Consider the following 17,320-nt stretch of genomic DNA (forward strand, 5'->3'; position numbering starts at 1 on the left):
TGGTTAAACCTCGCCTGGTAACTATCGGGACCTTGATAGGGTGTTCCATGAAAGGATGACCCATCAGAGATCTCGATAGGATGGTTGGGAGTACCTCGTGCAGGTTCTATGGGATCTGTATCCTCGTCCATATCTACCGCATTATCTTCGGAGAAATGGTCTTCAGGTCCTAAAGGGTTATAACCTATTGGTTCTTGGACGTAATCAGCCGGGTTAAATCGACCCTGGAAGAAAGGAGTAGGATCGCCATAGGAACGGTGCGAAGCAGATCGCTGGAGAGGTATAAACGAGGGTTAAGGGTTACTGGGATTGTTCTCCGAATCTGGCCCAAAAGAGTGACGGTATGAAGGTGTCGAACTGTGTGAGGTAGACCGTCTTGCGGGCTCAAAGAGGTTTTTTCTACGTCTCTGAGGCTCTTCGCTCCTCGTGCTGGAAGGAGCTCGCATGTTCGAAGGTCCGGCCTCGTGATCATTATGAGTAGTGATCGGCCCTTTGCCTCTTCCTCCTCTTCTAATTGCTGGTGGCATATTTCCTGCTTAACAGATCTTTAAATCACAATAAACAATAAAAGACAAACTGGAATAACAAATTCGAATTTGTCCTATGTTCTTGTCTAGACTCAAGTATGTGCAATTGTGTCATTGAGATTAAACACATAAGGATAGTGTTTAATTCACTCAACGTTGGCTCTGATACCAACCTGTCACACCCCAATTTCCACGTGTATCACCGGTGGGCCTGGTGGGGGATTACCGTGACGTAGTTGGCAACAATATAGTCAAACCACACAATATATAAATGCACAGCGGAAGCATAAAGATAATTATATTTCAACTATTGAATGTAATATCCAAGTATCTCAATCGTCGAAATATAATCCACAGGGGATCAAAATAAGATAGAAAAATAATTGTTCAACAGATATTGGCATCCCAAGCTTGCGAGACTCTAATGATGCTAAGGAGTGGCCAGCCTATTACGAGTAGAACCTGCATTAATCTTTTTGGGGAAAATACGTCAGTTTACACTGGTAAATACATTCAACCGACACTTTTGTAAAATGTTTAATAAAATTGATTTGAATGCACTTGGCACAAACTCTTTATAACTTGGGAGAATTTATAATTAAATCTTGTAAAAGAATTACATGTTCACTATGCGTTCGGTCTCCTGGTTCGTGCCGGGTTTAAGGTTAATAGACACGCCACAAAGCATAAAGCCGTGGCGGGAAAACCAACGGTTATACCTTTAATTAATATAGACACATTGCCAGGTGTACGCCTACACCCGCGTGTCGGGGTCGTGGCCATTTCGTAAAATGATGCCAAGGATATCCGGGACATGGTCATTAAGCTCCCAAAGGCGTAAAGCCAACAAAACCAATTTTTAAACGGGACACATTGATAATACCCAACTACTAATGAGTTGGGGTCAATCGCCCGACCAAGCGGTATTTTAATACCGTAACCCAAGCGCGTATAACGGAAAATAAGTTAAAAGTATTTACCTGAGCAAGTAATATACTTAATAAACAAATGCAAGTTTCTTTTACTGGTCTCCTATTCTGGAACGAAGGTTTAAACAACCTATTAGAAACCTAACGGGTCTTTAATTTAGCCTTAGCTTAGACCGGTCAGTTTCAAAGGATATATACGGTTTAGTCGCGTGAAAGGCGAAAACTGGGAATGCAATGTGGTTTGGACCCAACAAGTTTGAAGCCCTATTTTATATGGGTATAACAACCACACTCTGGATTTTGAAGTGAAAATGATAAGGTTTGACCCGTTTCGGCTAGTTTATGTAAACTAGTTACACAAACCGAACCGTGCGCGCAAATGGCATATCGGGTAACCGTAAGAGTCCTACACAAGTTTCCTAAGTTAATATGCTTTAAAGAGGTTGTGGTATCAGTAGGATACCTCCCATAATGCCCGTAACGAGTTTAAATCCATTATATGCCCCGTAGGGGTATTTTGGTCATTTTAAAGATTATAAAAGAGGTTTCTGAGTTCTACAGGAAATCTGAGTTTTCCAAACAGTTTATAAAGTCCAAAATACTCTATTTATTATTTAAAATCAGTAGCAACTGGAATCGGGTCAAAATACTTTGTAGAACTCAAGTTATGTCCAAAAAGGGTATATTCGTTATTTGCCGAACCGATGCCATAACCGCAGGTTATGAGCAGGTTAAAAATGATTAAAAATCTTTAAAAATCTCAAAATATTATTTTACATCAGTGTGTAAAAGGTTTGGTGTCGAAATCTGGGTTTAGATAGGCGTTATGCTAATTGCGCCGTTTAATTACTAAAGTTTCCGTAATTGCGCTATTTAGCATAACTCCCATTCTAGACCTTGGATTGACGTGAAATTTTAGGGACATGCTTAGAAATTGGTAACTAAGGTTATTGTCCTTTCACATGTCCAAAATTCTCATTTTAAAGTAAAAAGGGCGTTACGGTCAACTTTTAAGCTTTTAACGGAAATGTGCTAAAGACTCGGACAACCACGAACCAGTCACAGAGGGTTATACCATCATGTAACCTGGTCCTAAGAGAGTCCTAAGGCATATCTAAATCATACCAAAACGGGTCAGAACTGAAGTCAAAGCAAAAGTCAAAGTTTTGCGACTTTCGGTTCCGAACCGGGTCAAAACAGTAAATGGTCGGATCAAACAAGCTTAGACTAGTTAATATACTTATTATCATGTTATATGAGTGTAAAAACAGGTTACACGCTATCTACATTACTGATTATGCATAAAATCGCAAAATAGCATTCTGTTGACTTTTTCTAAGCAAGTTTGACTCGACATTTGGACTAGTTAGATTGGGAATCAGAGGGTGCCCTTTTAGGGGTTTAGAGCCCACATGATCACCAACATATAACTACCTTTGATTCGACAAACCACTGGACCATTTGTGATTTATCGTAAAGTCAATCGTTAATTACGATGGATTGACATTCAAGCTATAACTATGTGAAAACTAAACCAGAAAGGGTTAGGCATACTTACAGAAGCTTGGTACACGCCCAGAGATGTTAGAAGAGTGCTCTTGAGCTCCAGAGGTGATCAAGAAAGCAGGTTTGAGGTGTGTTCACTAAGTGCACAACTCATGGCCTTTTATAGTGAAAATGGAAGCACAAGATCATCACAACTAAGGCTACAAGGGTTCCTTGATCATCAACATGTGTCCCTGGGTGCTAGGGGTCGTTTAGGGGGCGCCCATGCTCTCATAATGGCATTCTAAGGCGGTTAAAATAGCAAACAGTGAACTTGTCCCCGAATTCTGCATCTGGCGGTCTGACGCGGCCCGCGTTAAGGATCAGGCTACCTTTACGCGGGTCGCCTGGATCCTATTGTCAGTAAATGAATCTGCACATGGCTCACGGCCCGCGTAAGATCACTCAGATCTGTAACGCGGCCCGCCTGAGACTTGATTTCCAAGATTTTCAAATCTTTTGCCATTATTGCCCTGGCCTTTCGGTTTCGAAGGGGTAACTTTGCGTTTTAGGGCCTCGTTTATTTACGGATAAGGGCCTCGGAACTTCTACCCAACATATTAACCCTTGGTTAATTTATTATTACCCGAAAAGTCTTATCTTTCAATGTTTGACGCTTTTAACCCTTTTTAACGAATTCGATCATAACTTTCTTGTTTTGAATCGGAACTTCGCGAAATTTATATCGCGCATTCTAGTGAGTATAATTTACCATTACAAAGCCTTGGGTATGCCCAAAGGTCACTCAGAGGTATAACTTAAACATGTTGACACATTTGGCCCCTGTAGTTTGTAATTTCTCACTTTCTTCCACAATTCGTTCCGTACGATCCATGATTCATTCGTTTGAAGGTACGAGCATCATTTAGGGTTACTGTTGTCACACCCCGATTTCCACGTGTCTCACCGGTGGGCCCGGTGGGGGATTACCGTGACGTAGTTGGCAACAATATAGTCAAACCACACAATTATATGAATGCACAGCGGAAGCATAAAGATAAATATATTTCAACCTTTACCGTAATATCAAAGTATCACTGTTCGTTGAAATAAAATCCACAGGGGATCAAATAATACATAAAAATATTGTTCAACAGACAAGGCATGAAAAGCTTGCGAGACTCTTTAAGATGCTAAGGAGCTATAGCCAGCCGATTGCATTTAGTACCTGCATTTAATCTTTTTGGGAAAATACGTCAGTTTACACTGGTAAATACGTTCAACCGACACTTTTGTAAAATGTTTAATAAAATTGATTTGAATGCACAAGGCACAAACTCTTTTATAACTTGGGATAATTTATAATCAAATCTTGTAAAAAATTACATGTTACTATGCGTTCGGTCGCCCGAGTCATGTCGGGTTAAAGTTTAATAGACACACCACATAGTATAAAACCGTGGCGGGTAACCAACGGCTACACTTTTATAATTATAGACATAATGCCGGGTGTACGCCTACACCGGGATGTCAAGGTCGTGGCCATTCGTAAATGCTGCCAAGGATATCCGGGACATGGTCATTAAGCCCCCAAAGGCGTCAAGCCAACAAAACAAGTTTTCAAACGGGTCACATTGATAATACCCAACTTCTAATGAGTTGGGGTCAATTGCCCGACCAAGCGGTATTTTAGATACCGTAACCCAAGCCCGTATAACGGAAAATAAGTTAAAAGTATTTACCTTTGCAAGTATAATCCTTAATTGAAATAAATTGCAGATAGCTTTTACTGGTCTCCTATTCTGGAACGAAGGTTTTAAAATAACCTATTAGAATCCTAACGGGTCTTTAATTTAGCCGTAGCTTAGACCGGTCAGTTTCAAAGGATGTTTACGGTTTAATCGCGTGAAAGGCGAAAACCGGGAATGGAATGTGATTTGGACCCAACAAGCTCGGAGACTCGTTTTATGTGGGTATAATACTCACACTCTAGAATTTGATGTCAAACCGATAAGGTTTGGCCCGTTTCGGCTAGTTTATGTAAACTAGTTACATAAGCCGAATCGTGCGCGCAAAAGGCGTAACGGGTAACCGTAGGGGTCCTACACTTGTTTCCTAAGTCAATATGTTTTAAAGAGGTTGTGGTATCAGTAGGATACCTTCCGTATTGCCCGTAACGAGTTTAAGTTCATTATACGCCCCGTAGGGGTTTTTCGGTCATTTTAAAGGCTTTTAAAGAGCTTTCTGAGTTCTACAGGAAATCTGAGTTTCCCGGACAGTTTATAAAGTCTAAAATACTTTATTTATTATTTAAAATCAGTAGCAACTGGAATCGGGTCAAAAGACCTTGTAGAACTCAAATTATGACCAAAAAGGGCATATTCGGTATTTACCGAACCGATGCCATAACCGCAGGTTATGAGCAGGTCAAAAATAATTAAAAATCTTTAAAAATCCCAAAATGTTATTTTACATCAGTGTGTAAAAGGTTTGGTGTCGAAATCTTGGTTTATATAGGCGTTATGCTAATTGCGCCGTTAATTACAAAAGTTTTCTTTAATTGCGCTATTTAGCATAACTTCTATTCTAGACCTCGGATTGACGTGAAACTTTAGGGACATGCTTAGAATTCAGTAACCAAGGTTCTGATCCTTTCGCGTGTCCGAAATTCTCGTTTTAATTTGAAAAGGGCGTTACGGTCAACTTTTAAGCACTTAACGGAAAGGTGTAAAAGACTTGGACAAACGACGAACCGGTCACAGAGGGTTATACCATCATGTAACCTGGTCCTAAGAGAGTCCTAAGGCATATCTACATTACCCTAAAACGGGTCAGAACTGAAGTCAAAGCAAAAGTCAAAGTTTTGCGACTTTCGGCTCCGAACCGGGTCAATATAGCAAATGGCCGGATCAAACAAGCTTAGACTTGTTAATACACTTATTATCATGTTTTATGAGTGTTTAAATAGGTTGCATACCATCCACATTACAGATTATGCGTAAATCGCAAAATAGTACTTATGTTGACTTTTTCTAAGCATGTTTGACTCGTCATTTGAACTAGTTAGAGTGGTGATCAGGGGGAACCCTTTTAAGGGTTTAAGCCCACATGAATACCAACTTATAACTACTTTTGATTCGGTTAATCACTGGACCATTTGTGATTAACCGTTATGTCAACCGTTAATTAAGACGGTTTGACTTTTAAGCAAAAACTAAACCATAAAGGGTTGAGCCAACTTACAGAAGTTCTATGCATGAAATGTGAAGCTTAGATAGAAGTCTTGAGCTCCAGAGATGATCAGAGATGCAAGAGAAGGGTGTGAAGGACTTGTTGTGCAATGAGGCCCTTATATAGTGCTCATAAGGCCCTAGATTGTTGACAAACAAGTCTACCCATGCTCCTTGATCATCAACAAGTGTCCTATAGTGTTAGGGAGTGAGTAGGGGTCGCCCATATCTTTGGAAGATCCTTACATTAATGTTTTACCGCTTTAAACAGCCAACATCCAACTTTCTGTCGCTGGGCATCGTTTTCGGACCGTATGGCTTGGGCCTTGCGGTCCGTAAGCCTGTGGCGGAAACACTTTTACCCCTTCACCCCCTTACGGTCCGTAAGGCATGACCCTTACGGTCCGTAAATGCTCAACAGTGGCAAAAAAATTAACCTTTCATGCATTGAACGGTCAACTTTGAATTAATAATTTTGATGGCTGGCCTTTTACCCATACTTGACCAGATGTCTACCCCATTATGCAATATGGGTTTGCAAAAGAGGATGGGCTCATGTCTTATCATTTGCATTGCATTATTTTCTTAGAACCCATTTTAATTAACTTGGATACTTTTGATTATTATTAATGATGACCCGATTAAGATTAGGTGCTTATAAATTTGCTTGGGGTCTCGGGATTTATAATAACGGAGTCGCTCAGAGGTATAAAATTAACATGTCGACATATCCGAAAATCCTATCGCATATCTTAATTAAATCCGGGTTTATAATATTTTTGTCGTATTTGACACGTGTCATTTATTTATTGGACACAAAAATTCGAGGTGTTACATCCTCACCCCCTTAAAATAAATCTCGACCCGAGATTTACTGAAACAAATAAGGGTATTTTTCTTTCATCATGGATTCAACCTCCCACATGAATTCGGGACCTCTACGGGCATCCCACTTGACCTTAACAATAGGTACATGCTTCCTTCGAAGCTTCTTTACCTGTCGATCTTCAATCGACAAAGGTTTTTCCACGAATTTCAAGCTCTCATCTATATGCACATCTGTATGTGGTATTACCAGTGATTCATCGGCGAAACACTTCTTTAGATTGCAGATGTGGAACACATTGTGAATTCCATTGAGCTCTTCTGGTAAGTTTAACTTATAGGCAACGGACCCGACCCGTTCGATAACCTCGAAAGGTCCTATGTATCTCGGGCTTAGCTTGCCTTTCTTACCGAAACGCATCACCCCTTTCCAGGGTGATACTTTTAATAATACTTTATCACCTACTTCGAAGTGAAAATCTTTACGCTTTGGATCCGCGTAACTCTTCTGCCTATCTCGGGCAGCTTTGAGACGGTCTCGAATCTGGACAATCTTGTCCGTCATTTCGAAGACTATCTCTGGTCCTGATAACTGGACATCTCCAACTTCCGCCCAACAAACAGGCGATCTACACTTTCTACCGTATAATGCCTCAAAGGGCGCAGCCTTAATGCTGGTATGGTAGCTATTGTTGTAGGAGAATTCGATTAGTGGTAGATTCTTATCCCAATTACCACCTAAATCGATAGCACATGCACGCAACATGTCTTCTAACGTTTGAATAGTATGCTCACTCTGACCGTCTGTCTGAGGATGGTAAGCCGTACTAAAATTCAAACGTGTGCCCAAAGATTGCTGGAAACTTTTCCAGAAATGAGACGTGTATCTAGTATCTCGGTCAGAGATAATAGACACAGGTATGCCATGCAAGGCTACAATCTTATCAACGTATAACTGGGCTAACATGTCGGAGCTATAAGTCTCCTTGATGGGTAAGAAATGTGCCGATTTAGTCAGTCTATCAACTATAACCCATATTGTGTCATTTCCTTTCCTCGTCTTGGGTAACTTGGTAATAAAATCCATAGTTACACACTCCCACTTCCATTCAGGAAGTTCAGGCTGTTGTAGCAAGCCAGATGGCTTTTGATGCTCAGCTTTGACTTGCGCACAAGTTAAGCATTTTGCTACATAAGCGGCTACAGACTTTTTCAAGCCTATCCACCAATAATTTGCCTTTAGATCCTGATACATCTTATCAGCTCCCGGGTGAACAGAATACTTGGAACTATGGGCTTCCTGGAGGATAACATCTCGTAGTCCTCCATAAATCGGAACCCATATTCGTCCATTCAAATGTAAAATTCCGTCCTTGCTAAGAGTTAACTGCTCCTCAGTTACTCCTAGCTTCTCTTGAGGATAGTTAGCTTCCAACACAACTTCTCTCTGTGCAGCTAACACCCTTTCAATCAAATTATTCTTGACTTCAATGCTCTTGGCATTGATTCGGATGGGTTTCACCCTTTCCTTTCTACTCAGGGCATCAGCGACTACATTCGCTTTGCCGGGATGATATCTGATTTCACAATCATAATCATTTAAAGTCTCCATCCAACGGCGTTGCCTCATGTTTAGCTCCTTCTGATTAAACAGATGTTGAAGGCTCTTGTGATCCGAATAGATCACAAACTTGATACCATACAGGTAATGCCTCCACAGCTTTAGTGCGAACACAACGGCACCCAGCTCCAAGTCATGGGTGGTGTAATTCTTTTCGTGCACCTTTAACTGTCTCGAAGCATAGGCAATAACCTTGCCTTTCTGCATGAGCACACACCCCATGCCAGTGTGTGATGCGTCGCAGTAAACTACGTACTCCTCGGTACCTTCCGGTAGTGTCAGCACAGGAGCGTTGCTCAGCTTTTGCTTCAGAATATCAAAGGACTCTTGCTGCTTAGGGCCCCAAACAAATTTTATCTTCTTCTTGGTCAGGGAAGTTAAGGGCGCAGCAATCCTTGAAAAATTTTCAATGAATCGCCTGTAGTATCCTGCTAACCCCAGGAAACTACGAATCTCAGTAGGCGTCTTTGGCTCTTGCCAATTCATGACAGCCTCTACTTTAGCGGGATCCACCTGGATACCACGCTCGCTGACAACGTATCCTAGAAATTGGACTGCTCGTAGCCAGAATTCGCACTTAGAGAATTTGGCATAGAGTTTCTCGTGATGTAGCAGTTTGAGAATACAGCGAAGGTGTTTCTCATGGTCAGCTTGGTTCTTAGAGTAAATAAGAAAATCGTCGATGAAAACGATGACAAATTTGTCCAAGTACGGCTTGCAGACGCGATTCATGAGATCCATGAACGCAGCCGGTGCATTTGTGAGCCCAAAAGGCATCACTAGGAACTCGTAGTGACCGTAACGAGTCCTAAATGTTGTTTTATGTACGTCTTCATCTCTGACTTTCAGCTGATGGTAGCCTGACCTCAAGTCAATCTTCGAAAAATAACTTGCCCCTTGTAACTGATCGAACAAATCGTCGATCCTCGGCAAGGGATATCTATTCTTTATCGTGACCTTATTAAGCTCGCGATAATCGATGCACAGACGCATCGATCCGTCCTTCTTCTTAACAAACAGGACAGGTGCTCCCCAGGGAGACGAACTAGGTTTGATGAAACCTTTAGCTAGCAGTTCATCCAGCTGGGTTCTCAACTCCTTCATTTCGGTTGGTGCTAGCCTGTAAGGTGCTCTAGCAATAGGTGTTGCTCCAGGGATGATATCGATCCTGAACTCCACTTGCCTATCTGGTGGCAAACCAGGCAGATCTTCAGGGAAAACTTCTGGATACTCCGAAATGACGGGAATTTCTTCTATCTTCGGTTTAGGCTCTTCAATAATCACCTGTGCCATGTAGATGACACAACCCTTCTTTAGACATTTTGAAGCCTTGAGCATAGTCACTTGCTCAGGCAATCCGTACTGGGTATCTCCCCGAATGGTAAGCGATTCACCAGCCGGAGTCTTTATCACAATCTGCTTTCTGTTGCAGATGATTTGGGCCTGGTTGTGAGATAACCAGTCCATACCCAATACTAGGTCAAAACCGGCCAATTTAAAGGGAAGTAGAGATAGAGGAAAAGAGTGGTTCTTAATGGATATCACACATCCATCTAACACAGTGGAGACGGTTTCTATGGTACCATCTGCTAGCTCTACCTCATAATTCACATTTAAGGTTTTGACAGGCATATTCAGCAATTTGCAAAATTTATGATCTACGAAAGATTTATCAGCGCCCGAATCAAAAAGTACTCTTGCAAAGATATCATTTACGAGAAAAGTACATGTGATCACGTTATCATCCAAAGATATCATTTACGAGAAAAGTACCTGTGATCACGTATCATCCAGCACTGCATCTTTCGCCTCCATCCTGAAGACACTAGCATTGTTCTTCTTGGCCTCTTCAGGCTTCTTGGCATATTTAGGGCAGTTGCTTTTAATGTGCCCCTTCTCATTGCTGTTATAGCAGGTTGCATCTTTTATCTTCTTGCAGTCCACGGTCTTGTGGTCCTTGGACTTGCACAACCCACAAGCATACGACCTCGACTGGGTCTGCGAGTTTGACTCGAGCCTACACTTTCCAAAGTGATGTCACTTGCAAGTCTTGCACTTGGGCTTCTCACCAGACTGTTGCCCATCCTTCCTTGACTCCGACCCCCTCTTGTTATCACCGTTTCCACGGTGTTTCTTGCTCGACCTCCATGAAGTTTCATCTTCACGCTTTCTCTTTTCAGCTTCTTTATTCCTTAGCGATCTTTGTCGGACCTCATCCAGAGTAAGGGACATAGATATATCGGCTACAGATCGAAAGGTCGCTGGCCGAGAGGCCTTCACGCTTGCCTTTATTTCGGGGGCTAACCCACCGATGAAACGAGCGATTCTTTTTAGCTCCGGGGTTACCAGATATGGAACCAACCGGGACATCGTGTTGAAGCTCGTTAGGTAGGCTTGGCAGTCAAGGTTTGTCATCACCAATGATAGAAAATCGGATTCTATCTTTTCCACCTCATGTTGAGGGCAGTAATTCTCCTTAATGAGAGAAATGAATTCTTCCCATGTCATGCTGTATAGAACAGCCTTTCCCGAGGCCTGTACCAACGACCTCCACCAAGCCAGGGCCTCGCCCTTGAATGATTGAGACACAAACTTTACCACGTCTCTTTCTGCACAGCCGCTGATGTCCATCACGGTGTCCATCTCGTCAAGCCACGTCATACAATCGACCGCTCCTTTCTCCCCAATGAAGTCTCGGGGTTTGCATGATATAAAGTACTTGTAGGTGCAGCCTCTGGCGCGAGATGCGTCAGTATATACTCTCTCTTGACAGACATTGTTTTCATTGGACGAATGATTATCATCGTCCTTTTTAGGCTTGGACAGCGATTTGCTGTGAGATTTGGTGTGGGTTTTTGGCTTTGAGTGTGGTTTGGATATAGTTCGGCTCCGAGATTCAGTATATTCCTCATATTGTCGATCCAGAGCTGCCTTGACAGCATTATCGACAAGAGCTTTCAACTCTGCGCCCGTCAGATGAACTTGGGCGTTATCATATTCGTCTTCCTTCGAGTGGCTATTTTCTCCACTAGGGTCAGCCATGGTAACTTGAATCTGTTACAGAAGATAACGAAAATTTTATTTAGGAGTTTATTATGGAATTGTCTTTTATGGCAATTCATTAACCATGGTAACAGAGACCATATCTGGTTAATTTGTTACTCACTTTTATTTAGGATTTGAACATACTTATCCTAATTACAATTAATATTGTTATTGGCACAAAAGCCTAGTCACGAGGACGTTTTTATAATATTAGCCGAGATTACAGAGAATCAAGGTATGAAGGTTTGAACCGTAGTCCTTTTACCCTTTCTGACAGGGAGTCATAGACCACCACTGTCTTTTGTCTTATTATGACAATAATTATGACCCATAGGCACTACATCACTAATGGATGCTTAATAATTCGGCCCGTAGGCACTAGATCACTAATGGATGTTTAACAAGTTTGGCCCGTAGGCACTACATCGCTAATGGATGTTTAATAATTGATCATCTTTATTGATGATTTAACCCATGATTTATTATATCATTAATTTGGGCTTTGGAATCCTTAGAAGGATTCTTATACAAGAATGACGCGTGCGATTTTAACGAATCACATTTGCCATGAACGTTAACATGATTGCAGAGGTTAACTGGAATTCTGAATCTTTTAATCAGGTCTTACCATCTTGGCCGGGTCTAAAAAGACACTTGGCTAGGTTTCACTCTTAAGATTCTTTATTTAGGCAGATTTAAATTTAAAAGGAATGATTTTGATTTATTTCATATATAGTAATAACAAAATGAAATCTATAACATAACATTCCATAAACTTCAAATACGATTACACGCTGCCCTAAACGGGAATTTTAAACAAGTACATACCTACATAGAGGTTAATAAAGAGACAAGTCCACGCAGGGACCAATACAAGATAGGTGTCCACGCAGGGACTAAATGATAAGTCCACGTAGGGACTGAAATACGATAAACGTCCACGTAGGGACTTGTTTTAAAATAGAAATTACATATATAAGGACTAATGGTCACGTTTCTTCTTCTTTCCCTTCAACAGGTTCGCTAGACCTTTAAGGAATCCCCTGTTGTTCTTTCGTTCTTCCTCGAAATCCCGTTCCACACGACTTAACCGATGGAGGATTTCTTCTTGTTCAGGAGGAGAGAAACATGGTTGTGGCGCCGGTTCCAGAACTGGAGGTCTAGGAGGTGCTGGATACCCATGAGCTGAGTAATCTGGTATCCCTAGGTTTCCAAAAGCTCCGTCGGGATAGCGGGCATTATACCTAGCCGCTATCACATATGGGTTGCGCTCATAGTTGTAATTGTAATGCGTGTACGACGGCTGTTCGAACGGGTTGTATGCTGTTGGACCCGTGTATGCAAGTATTGGGTGGTCATACCCAAATGGTGGCGAAGATGGTGCAACTGGTGCGGAGTTCGCCTCCTGTACTGGACTTGAAGGTCATTCTTCTTGTAGTGGCGGGTAGTGACTACCACTTGAGTGTCGAGGGGTGCTGAAGTGGAATTCCCCTCTTCGGGTGGACATACGAGCACCCGATCTCCTACGCCTTGGCGGATCAGGCATTTCTGGTTGAACCGGTGGCGGAGGTGGTGGCGTAACTGCCACGAAACGTGGATCCTCAGAGGGATCTTGCTGTTGCTGCTGGTGTTGCGATGTCTGATGGGAGGGTGTGAAGTACCACTCGTGCTGGTTGAACAGCGCTTGAAAACTATCGGGCCCTTGATAAGGTGTGCCATGAAAAGAAGATCCATCATAGATCTCGATAGGATGTGTGGGCGTACCACGAGCAGGTTCTATGGGATCTGTGTCCTCATCCATATGGTCTTCTGAGAAGTGATCCTGTGGTCCTAACGGGACAAAGCCTGCAGGTTCCTGAATGTAATCTGCTGGGTTAAACTGACCTCTGAAGTAAGGAGTGGGATCATCAAAAGCACGGTGCGATGCAGATCGCTGTAGAGGTAAAAAGGATGGTTGAGGGTTATTGGGATTATTTTCCGAGTCTGGTCCAAATGAATAGCGGTATGAGGGTGTTGAGCTATGCGAGGTAGAATGTCTCGCAGGTTCAAAAAGGTTTCTTCGTCTCTGTGGTTCTTCACTCCTTGTACTGGAAGGAGCTCGCGTGTTCGAAGGTCCAGCTTCGTGATCATTGTGAGTAATGATCGTTCCTTTGCCTCTTCCTCCTCTTCCTCGTCTGATTGCAGGTGGCATTTTTCCTGCTTTTAAAACTTTAAATAACAATAAACAATAAAAAGACAAACTGGAATAACAAATTCGAATTTGTCCTATGTTCTTGTCTAGACTCAAGTATGTGCAATTGTGTAACTGAGATTAAACACAAAGGCTAGTGTTTAATTCACTCAATGTTGGCTCTGATACCAACCTGTCACACCCCGATTTCCACGTGTCTCACCGGTGGGCCCGGTGGGGGATTACCGTGACGTAGTTGGCAACAATATAGTCAAACCACACAATTATATGAATGCACAGCGGAAGCATAAAGATAAATATATTTCAACCTTTACCGTAATATCAAAGTATCACTGTTCGTTGAAATAAAATCCACAGGGGATCAAATAATACATAAAAATATTGTTCAACAGATAAGGCATCAAAAGCTTGCGAGACTCTTTAAGATGCTAAGGAGCTATAGCCAGCCGATTGCGTTTAGTACCTGCATTTAATCTTTTTTGGGAAAATACGTCAGTTTACACTGGTAAATACATTCAACCGACACTTTTGTAAAATGTTTAATAAAATTGATTTGAATGCACAAGGCACAAACTTTTTTATAACTAGGGATAATTTATAATCAAATCTTGTAAAGAATTACATGTTACTATGCGTTCGGTCGCCTGAGTCGTGTCGGGTTAAAGTTTAATAGACACACCACATAGTATAAAACCGTGGCGGGTAACCAACGGCTACACTTTTATAATTATAGACATAATGCCGGGTGTACGCCTACACCGGGATGTCAAGGTCGTGGCCATTCGTAAATGCTGCCAAGGATATCCGGGACATGGTCATTAAGCCCCCAAAGGCGTCAAGCCAACAAAACAAGTTTTCAAACGGGTCACATTGATAATACCCAACTTCTAATGAGTTGGGGTCAATTGCCCGACCAAGCGGTATTTTAGATACCGTAACCCAAGCCCGTATAACGGAAAATAAGTTAAAAGTATTTACCTTTGCAAGTATAATCCTTAATTGAAATAAATTGCAGATAGCTTTTACTGGTCTCCTATTCTGGAACGAAGGTTTTAAAATAACCTACTAGAATCCTAACGGGTCAGTTTCAAAGGATGTTTACGGTTTAATCGCGTGAAAGGCGAAAACCGGGAATGGAATGTGATTTAGACCCAACAAGCTCGGAGACTCGTTTTATGTGGGTATAATACTCACACTCTGGAATTTGAGGTCAAACCGATATGGTTTGGCCCGTTTCGGCTAGTTTATGTAAACTAGTTACATAAGCCGAACCGTGCGCGCAAAAGGCGTAACGGGTAACCGTAGGGGTCCTACACTTGTTTCCTAAGTCAATATGTTTTAAAGAGGTTGTGGTATCAGTAGGATACCTTCCGTATTGCCCGTAACGAGTTTAAGTTCATTATACGCCCCGTAGGGGTTTTTCGGTCATTTTAAAGGCTTTTAAAGAGCTTTCTGAGTTCTACAGGAAATCTGAGTTTCCCGGACAGTTTATAAAGTCTAAAATACTTTATTTATTATTTAAAATCAGTAGCAACTGGAATCGGGTCAAAAGACCTTGTAGAACTCAAATTATGGCCAAAAAGGGCATATTCGGTATTTACCGAACCGATGCCATAACCGCAGGTTATGAGCAGGTCAAAAATAATTAAAAATCTTTAAAAATCCCAAAATATTATTTTACATCAGTGTGTAAAAGGTTTGGTGTCGAAATCTTGGTTTATATAGGCGTTATGCTAATTGCGCCGTTAATTACAAAAGTTTTCTTTAATTGCGCTATTTAGCATAACTTCTGTTCTAGACCTCGGATTGACGTGAAACTTTAGGGACATGCTTAGAATTCAGTAACCAAGGTTCTGGTCCTTTCGCCTGTCCGAAATTCTCGTTTTAATTTGAAAAGGGCGTTACGGTCAACTTTTAAGCAATTAACGGAAAGGTGTAAAAGACTTGGACAAACGACGAACCGGTCACAGAGGGTTATACCATCATGTAACCTGGTCCTAAGAGAGTCCTAAGGCATATCTACATTACCCTAAAACGGGTCAGAACTGAAGTCAAAGCAAAAGTCAAAGTTTTGCGACTTTCGACTCCGAACCGGGTCAATATAGCAAATGGCCGGATCAAACAAGCTTAGACTTGTTAATACACTTATTATCATGTTTCATGAGTGTTTAAACTGGTTGCATACCATCCACATTACAGATTATGCGTAAATCGCAAAATAGTACTTCTGTTGACTTTTTCTAAGCATGTTTGACTCGTCATTTGAACTAGTTAGAGTGGTGATCAGGGGGAACCCTTTTAAGGGATTAAAGCCCACATGAATACCAACTTATAACTACTTTTTATTCGGTTAATCACTGGACCATTTGTGATTAACCGTTATGTCAACCGTTAATTACGACGGTTTGACTTTTAAGCTAAAACTAAGCAAAAACTAAACCATAAAGGGTTGAACCAACTTACAGAAGTTCTATGCACGAAATGTGAAGCTTAGATAAAAGTCTTGAGCTCCAAAGATGATCAGAGATGCAAGAGAAGGGTGTGAAGGACTTGTTGTGCAATGAGGCCCTTATATAGTCCATAAGGCCCTAGATTGTTGACAAACAAGTCTACCCATGCTCCTTGATCATCAACAAGTGTCCTATAGTGTTAGGGAGTGAGTAGGGGTCGCCCATATCTTTGGAAGATCCTTACATTAATGTTTTACCGCTTTAAACAGCCAACTTTTTGTCGCTGGGCATCGTTTACGGACCGTATGGCTTAGGCCTTGCGGTCCGTAAGCCTGTGGCGGAAACACTTTTACCCCTTCACCCCCTTACGGTCCGTAAGGCATGACCCTTACGGTCCGTAAATGCTCAACAGTGGCAAAAAAATTAACCTTTCATGCATTGAACGGTCAACTTTGAATTAATAATTTTGATGGCTGGCCTTTTACCCATACTTGACCAGATGTCTACCCCATTATGCAATATGGGTTTGCAAAAGAGGATGGGCTCATGTCTTATCATTTGCATTGCATTATTTTCTTAGAACCCATTTTAATTAACTTGGATACTTTTGATTATTATTAATGATGACCCGATTAAGATTAGGTGCTTATAAATTTGCTTGGGGTCTTGGGATTTATAATAACGGAGTCGCTCAGAGGTATAAAATTAACATGTCGACGTATCCGAAAATCCTACCGCATATCTTAATTAAATCCGGGTTTATATTATTTTTGTCGTATTTGACACGTGTCATTTATTTATTGGACACAAAAATTCGAGGTGTTACAACTGTACAGTATATTTATCCCTCGTTGACATTTTTAACCCTCGAATTTACATACTTTCAATGTTTGTCAACCTTGGTCCTTTATTTAGTATTTAATACCACGTGCATACTTATGACACGTGTCACTACATCATTGGACGCAAAATTTCGAGGTGTTACACATATGTATGTCAAGTTGCTAATTGCTTTGG

Source organism: Helianthus annuus, chromosome 3 (genome assembly GCF_002127325.2).
Source record: "Helianthus annuus cultivar XRQ/B chromosome 3, HanXRQr2.0-SUNRISE, whole genome shotgun sequence".
Lineage (NCBI taxonomy): Eukaryota > Viridiplantae > Streptophyta > Magnoliopsida > Asterales > Asteraceae > Helianthus > Helianthus annuus.